A 6,492-nucleotide genomic window follows, 5' to 3' on the forward strand; every position below is an offset into this window, starting at 1 on the left:
GGGTTGGTTTTTGAATAATTGGTGAGGAAATCAGGAATAATGTATTAGATACAGAAATGTTTGCACTAAAAAGTGGTGAAAGACATACTATCCCTTATCACTCTGAAAATTCCATCCTTAAGCCTTCGCTTGGATGCCAAACCAGACTTTATATGAATATTTGCAAATGCTTTGTGTAACAGTGTGCTATAAGCTGCAGGTACCACCAGCTCCTATTTATAGTCTGTGGCTCAGGAACAGTGATAACAAACAGGGCATGTTATAGAGTCACCGAGATTCCCCATAAAACCTTGGTAAACCAGCAGAAAACAGGCATTACTGCATGACAGGAATGGGGGGAAACATGGCTATGGTGTGTGTTTGCAGGTTAGTATATTTTAGTTCATTGGACTTCCAAAGGGGAAAATAAAAGAATGTGAGTAAAGAAAACAAGCCTTGGGAGGGTTCCCTGCCATGTCGGTGGGGCACTTGTCCTCAAACCAACCTGTACGTGCTCCATTAGTGCTCTCATGGAGGCCAACCTGTTCATTTGAGGGTAAAGCACAACTAAGGCCTTCCATCGGAAGAGTATCAATGGGCTCTTCCAAGGTGCTTCCTATTGTCCTTATCTGAATTCTCAGTATCTGAATTCAATCTTGAGTTAGCACCATCCCTTTGCCACCAGGAGCTGAAAGTTGTCAAGAGACTGCTATGAAATGAGATTGATGCCAAGGATATTCTAATTTTGACGTGCCTTATTCCTCTCCTCTCCTCTCCTCGGCAACCAGCCCATGCAGAAAGGTGTTGCAGAGTATCCCACAGAAGACCACCTTGAGGGTTTCAGAAATAGATGTTTTTTTCTTGCCAGTCTGCAAGAGTTACGAGCTGGAAGTACCGAGATCCAAAATCAAGGCATTACTGAGGAGTTACGCAGTCGCTGTCTGGTAAGTGCCGATGCTGGGGAGACAACCCTAACGCTGGGTAAACCTTTTTATGACAGATAGCCATGGGTGGTCTGGAGTTTTCAATTTGTGTGTTAGAATATTTTTCCTGACGTTAAACTGTATAAAGTAAAAATTCTAGACCCACAGTGACCTCAATAGGGATATTTTTTACATCTGCTTTTGCATTTTAAAAAAATGGCCTATTCTTAGTGCTTGTGTTCTGGAAGTCAAGACAAGAAGAGACCAATCAGCCATCAACCTCTTCCACAAAATTGGTTCATCCACCTGCACAGAATCCCAGTAGCATTTGTGGGCCCTGGATGTGAACGAGCATAGTTTGGGATACTGTTTTCAGTGACCACCGTAACCTATTTCCTACCTGCCCTGTGGCACAAATTCCCCTAGTTTTGGGTGACAGCTGCCTACCGTCTGCCGTTAGATCTCTGGAAATGTCTAGTATTCCTTAAGTCTTCCTGAGAAGTTCAGAGTAGAGGATGCTATTGGAAGAAAATGGGGACTATCTGAGTCGCGGAGAGTCTCATATGTAAGATCACAGAATCACAAGATCCACATTGCCTTTCTGTTTTGCTGTAGCAAATGTACAGATTGGTACCATCTCTGACATTTCAACAAACTTCCAGTTTCTGCATCAAGCAGACTAAGACTGATAGTGACAATTTTGATGCCCTGTACTGGGACGTAAGACTGATGAGACGGAAAAGGAAAGGACTGTCTCAAGGGAAGAGAATGCTTTCAGTAAAGGCCCATAAATGCAAATCTAAGTACTCTTTTTAGTAATGCTGGTCTATTACTACAGCCTAAAGGAAGTTCATTTAATTAATAATTAAGCTCCTGATCTTCAAGTTGCTCTCGGTATGAACTTTAGCGTCAGAAATTGCCAGGAATTTATTTTATGACGCAGATGCAAGTCAGACGAAACAGCATCATGAAAAAAGCCAAAACTTTGGCCAAAGACAAATGCCTATTTTGTGAAGTTTCATCAGGTCCAGTATGTTGATTAAAGCCAGAGAGAAAGGGAGCAAAACCCACGTTAGAAGAACGGGTATCAAATGGTCACCACAATTACTCTTGGCTGTACCGAGGCAGCATAGAGGTGATAATTATATTTCAGACAAATCCCCTGGGCACCAAACTACTTATTGCCCAGGGTGATCTTGGGCGGTCTCTCCGATTGCACATGCTGTAATGTGAAGAAAAAACCCCTGTGCCCAGATCGTTCCTCACCCGGTGGGTGAGGGTTCTGGACCGGTGCTGAGACCAGCATCCCGGGCAGCATGGGAGCCCCCCCGGGACACTGCCTCCCTTTGTAGCCGGGTTTTCCTCTGCTCTGGTCAAGTTGTTTATCCCCTTTGCGCTTTTTTTTTCCAGTCTGGGATTTTAGAGATCGTAACCCACAGAAGCATCAATAAAGTGCTTTGGACTTTCTGGGTGGAAGATGCTACAGAAATGCAAAATATTGTCGATTTTTTTTTTTTTCCACGCGTTTTCTTTTATATTTAACAATTTATCTGGTTAGGAAGTGATTTTGTGTTGTGCTCTGTTTTAGCCACGCTCCTGTTTTCTTCTGTTATCTGTTGTGTTGCGGTTCACGAGCTTATTCGGTTTTCTCTTTAATCACTGATATTACTTGACTCGAAACCCCTTTGAATAGTTGACTCCATGTGGCAGCTGTGTGCCGACAGAGACCTTTTGTCTCACATCTCTGTGTAGGGGTAAACACTTCCCTCTTCAGAGTGCAGAAAGATATTAATTTCTGAGGTTCGGTGGTTGCTACCCACACGGGTGAATACTTTGGACTGTAAATCAAACAGCATCGGTGAGGAAAAAAGTATTTACATACTCTATAATTCACAATAATTAATAAATTATAATATATTTTTATTATTATTACACAGCTAAGCTCTAAAAGACGCATATACCTTGAGATTTTCAGGCTTTTCTGCGGGATGGGGCACTAAAAACTTGTGTTTGGGGAGCAAGAAAGGAGCGCTCAGGACCAGCCCTCGCTGCCGTGCTCTCCGTTTGATCCCGTGCCCGGAGATGGAAAGATTTGCGTCGACTTTGTGGGCTGTGAGATGGTGAGCAGTCTGACTGCACAATATTAACAACCCAGATGCTGAGGATCAGGGTCAAGAATAATTTTTTATTTTGCTCAATGATGTCATCAGAGATAGGACATAACATTTATTTTTTTTATTTATTTTTTAAGCTCATGCAGATGAATAAAAACTGAGTAGAAGCAGACTTATCGTAGAAGAGGAAAATGATCCAATAGTTCAGAGTAAAGGAATAATAACATGGGTAGCCTGTGAAAATGGTATGCTAGAAATTGGGGAGAAAATTACGTTGCTGATCATCTACCTCTGCGGGCATTTTTTTTACAAACTTCACTAGAAAAAAAAATAAAATGTTATTCTGCAAAATCTCTAGCGGAATGGCTTGAATTCAGCTGTGATTGTCCTGTAAAGGACAGAGGGTTTCATGGTCAGCCTCAGGAGGTAAATTCTGGGAGTCTGAGAAATTGTGAAAGCATAAATTTTGGGTTTTTTTTCTACCAAACAATGCAGGGGGAATACGGTCTGGGTGGACCCTGGCAGCCTACTCTCTAGCACATATATTTCTTAGTGCAGGCTTGTTTTTTGGGGGGGGTTTGCCTGCTTCAGCCAGCTTTGAACACCCTGGTGGGGCTTTTTGCGTGAACAGGGTGAGGAAGCTGCCCCTTCCCGAGACAGTCTCCACTGCCTCCGCCACCTGGTCCTTCTTAGACCTGCCTTTTGCTTCAGCCTTTCACACCAATTACATTACACGTGTACACAGGTATCATGAAAAATAGAAATAACAGTGCTATTTAAGAATTTCTTACCTTTGACATCTTGGAAGTTCCTTTTCTAAGACTTTTCTCAGCAATGAAAAATCAATTTGTAAAATAGGTAGCATAGACTCGCCGCATCTGTGTCCCCGTCCAGTGTTTGTATCATGTAGAAATGCAATGATTTTTCAAAAGTCTGGAAAGCTGTGAGACAAAATTTAAAGTTAATTTGACAGGCAAAGTTTCAAGATAGAACGCATCTAAAATTTCGTTTTTCTCACGCCAGCATTTCCGTGTAGAAGGGGATCTGCGTCATGATAACGTGCAGATAAACTTGTGAAGTAGGTAAATGGCCTCATTAGTGACTTCATGTAGAAATTCATTGTTATTTCAACGCACTGAGTAGTGCTCCAGTGGTGCTCGCTGCCCTAAAATATGCAAAATTAATGGGGTGAACATCAGTAAAAGCAGTTCCAGAGACATCCAACCTACAAAGACAGAAATGAGTTAAAGATAAAAATCTGTGACATTTGACTGTTCTTTTTCCCTGCCTGATTTATCTATAATTCAGACTGCTTAACTTAACTTAAATACAGATACCACAGTCGGAGTATTTGTTAAAGCACTAAGCTGACAAGTACAGAGCACCGGCCATTATTTCTGTGTGAGAGTCAGAGGTTTGAGCTATTCATTTTGTAGCCCGACACTCAGCACCACAATTCCTTGAATTCCCAAAGCTTTTCATACGGCTTCCTCAAGGACAGCTATCATGTCTTAGCTGCTGCAGTGACAGATGGGATACAACGTGTCATGTGATGGATAACGCTGGAGCCACAGTACTTAATCCTTCTAATACTAATAGCGGCATTATCATAGAGATTTATGAGAATGTCAGTTCCAAGTTCCCAGTTCCATTCATGGGTTTTTAAAACTTCAGCTGCAAAAAACATGCATCCATCCCATTAATTCTAATTATCATGGTTCATCTTCTCAGCAGTTTTGTACTCCGGAACCTTTCAGTGCAAATTAACGTACCAAAAAAGTGTATTAATTAATATTTGTAGCTTTTAATTTCTGCAAGAGTGTTGTCTGGAAGCAGCTGGCAGTACAGGGCCGCTGCTATTGAATCTTTGCCAAACAAGTGCAGATGTAATTTTGTTATCTCTTGCTTAGTCATTTACGCAAATTAATTTGAACAATTAGCCTTTTACTGGTCCTTCATGAATCATGCAAAAGGGATCTGCCAAAAAATTGCTAGTTGACAGAAAAGAATTGGTTAACATTGTAAATCTTACAAAAAGGTATGACTATGTTTGGGATAAAGCACAACTTGAGGAAAAATCATAGTGAATTTTTTTTGTGTGTGTGTGTGCCTTATCTGTTCCACTTTACACTGTTGGTTATTGTTGGAGGTAAAAAAAAATCTAAAAGAAGAGTAAGCAGTAGAAATTTGGGAACTTTGTTTTGGTTGAATACCAGAAAAGTTAAGATTCTTGCCCAAATGTTGTCTTGTCTTCACTTCTTGCAAAGCCACGATGGGTTTCTGTTGAGAGGAGGTCCGTGGTGAGGTCAGGCACTCCAAAGGAGCGGATTTGCTCATCCTCTGAAAAACCACCAAAATCTTTAGTTTCTTTGGACATCGTTCTAAAGGAGGGCTGTTGTCTCACCCACATGTCTCTCCTCTTAGTAAAAAAGGCTTCCACGTGTACACTGCAGCCTTGGCCTACAGAGATACTGGGGTTTGTCTTCAGGTGCAACTTGCATATGAACTAAAACTTTTATTTAACTAAGGTTGAGAATGCCAACTGATACGTGAAGGCTAGGTTTGAATGACACTAAACTCAGATGTTTCAAAGCATTGTATCGTTGCCCTTTTCTTAAATATCAAACTGTTTTTTTTCAGTCAGATAAGCCACGTAATCAAGGAAACAGCACCATCCGGAGACTTTGAATAATGCTGTGAATGAAAATCGATCTCTGTTGTTGTTGTATGTACTCGTTTTTTTTCTCAGAAATTTTATGTATCCTTTTGGTTTAAATTGTATTGCATAAATCTGAGCTTTGTGATGGAAATTCCGAAATGTTGCTCTCAGGTGGCTTTTATGATATGACCATGGCATCGCAGACAAGTTAATTTTTACCAGTCCCTTTGATTTCACTGTTGAGATGGTTCTTGCAATTTTGCAATGTAACTGGAAGTGCTGTAACGTTCCCTGGTTAAAGAAAACAATTAAAATCGTTACCTAATGCCCTGTTGCATTCAGAACCAAATGCATTGGAATGATCTGACTGATATATTTAAGTAAAACCCCACAATTCTGTGTAGCCACTTCTCCTCCTCACCGTCTCGACACGATGAGGGTGCGCTGTTGCTGCTGCCACGCAGCAGGTCGGTCCTGCAGAACAGGTAAAGCTCTGGGGGCTCACTGGGGCACAAACGGGACCTCCAATCCTGGTTTGCCGGAGGCTTTCCTGAAGTTTTGGCTGGAGCTGGAGGAGTAACTTCAGAATTAAATCCTTGTTTTGTGGAAATCGCACTCAAGCTCAAACAAATGCTGACTTTGTTAGTTGAGCCAGACAGTCCTGTGCAAATTCCATCACTCTGGCAGGGTAAGGTATGGGTCCCTTTCCCTCTAATTGTTTTTTACAAGCTGCGATTTCACAGTCTGTATTGTTATTTCCATTTGTCCATTTGATTGCGGAGAGAAGAGACCAGATGTTGTGTGACAAATCATAGCT

General features: G+C 41.5%; 1 long non-coding RNA gene across 1 annotated transcript; it reads left to right on the top strand.

Moving 5' to 3' along the window:
* Positions 1-823: 823 nt before the first annotated feature.
* On the top strand, positions 824-5,733 carry LOC134518573 (uncharacterized). Its single transcript, XR_010071997.1, has 3 exons — positions 824-923; positions 2,878-3,022; positions 5,661-5,733. It is a non-coding gene; the product is annotated as an uncharacterized LOC134518573 (long non-coding RNA).
* The last annotated feature ends 759 nt before the right edge of the window (positions 5,734-6,492 follow it).

Source organism: Chroicocephalus ridibundus, chromosome 7, assembly GCF_963924245.1.
Source record: "Chroicocephalus ridibundus chromosome 7, bChrRid1.1, whole genome shotgun sequence".
NCBI classification, from domain to species: Eukaryota; Metazoa; Chordata; class Aves; order Charadriiformes; family Laridae; genus Chroicocephalus; species Chroicocephalus ridibundus.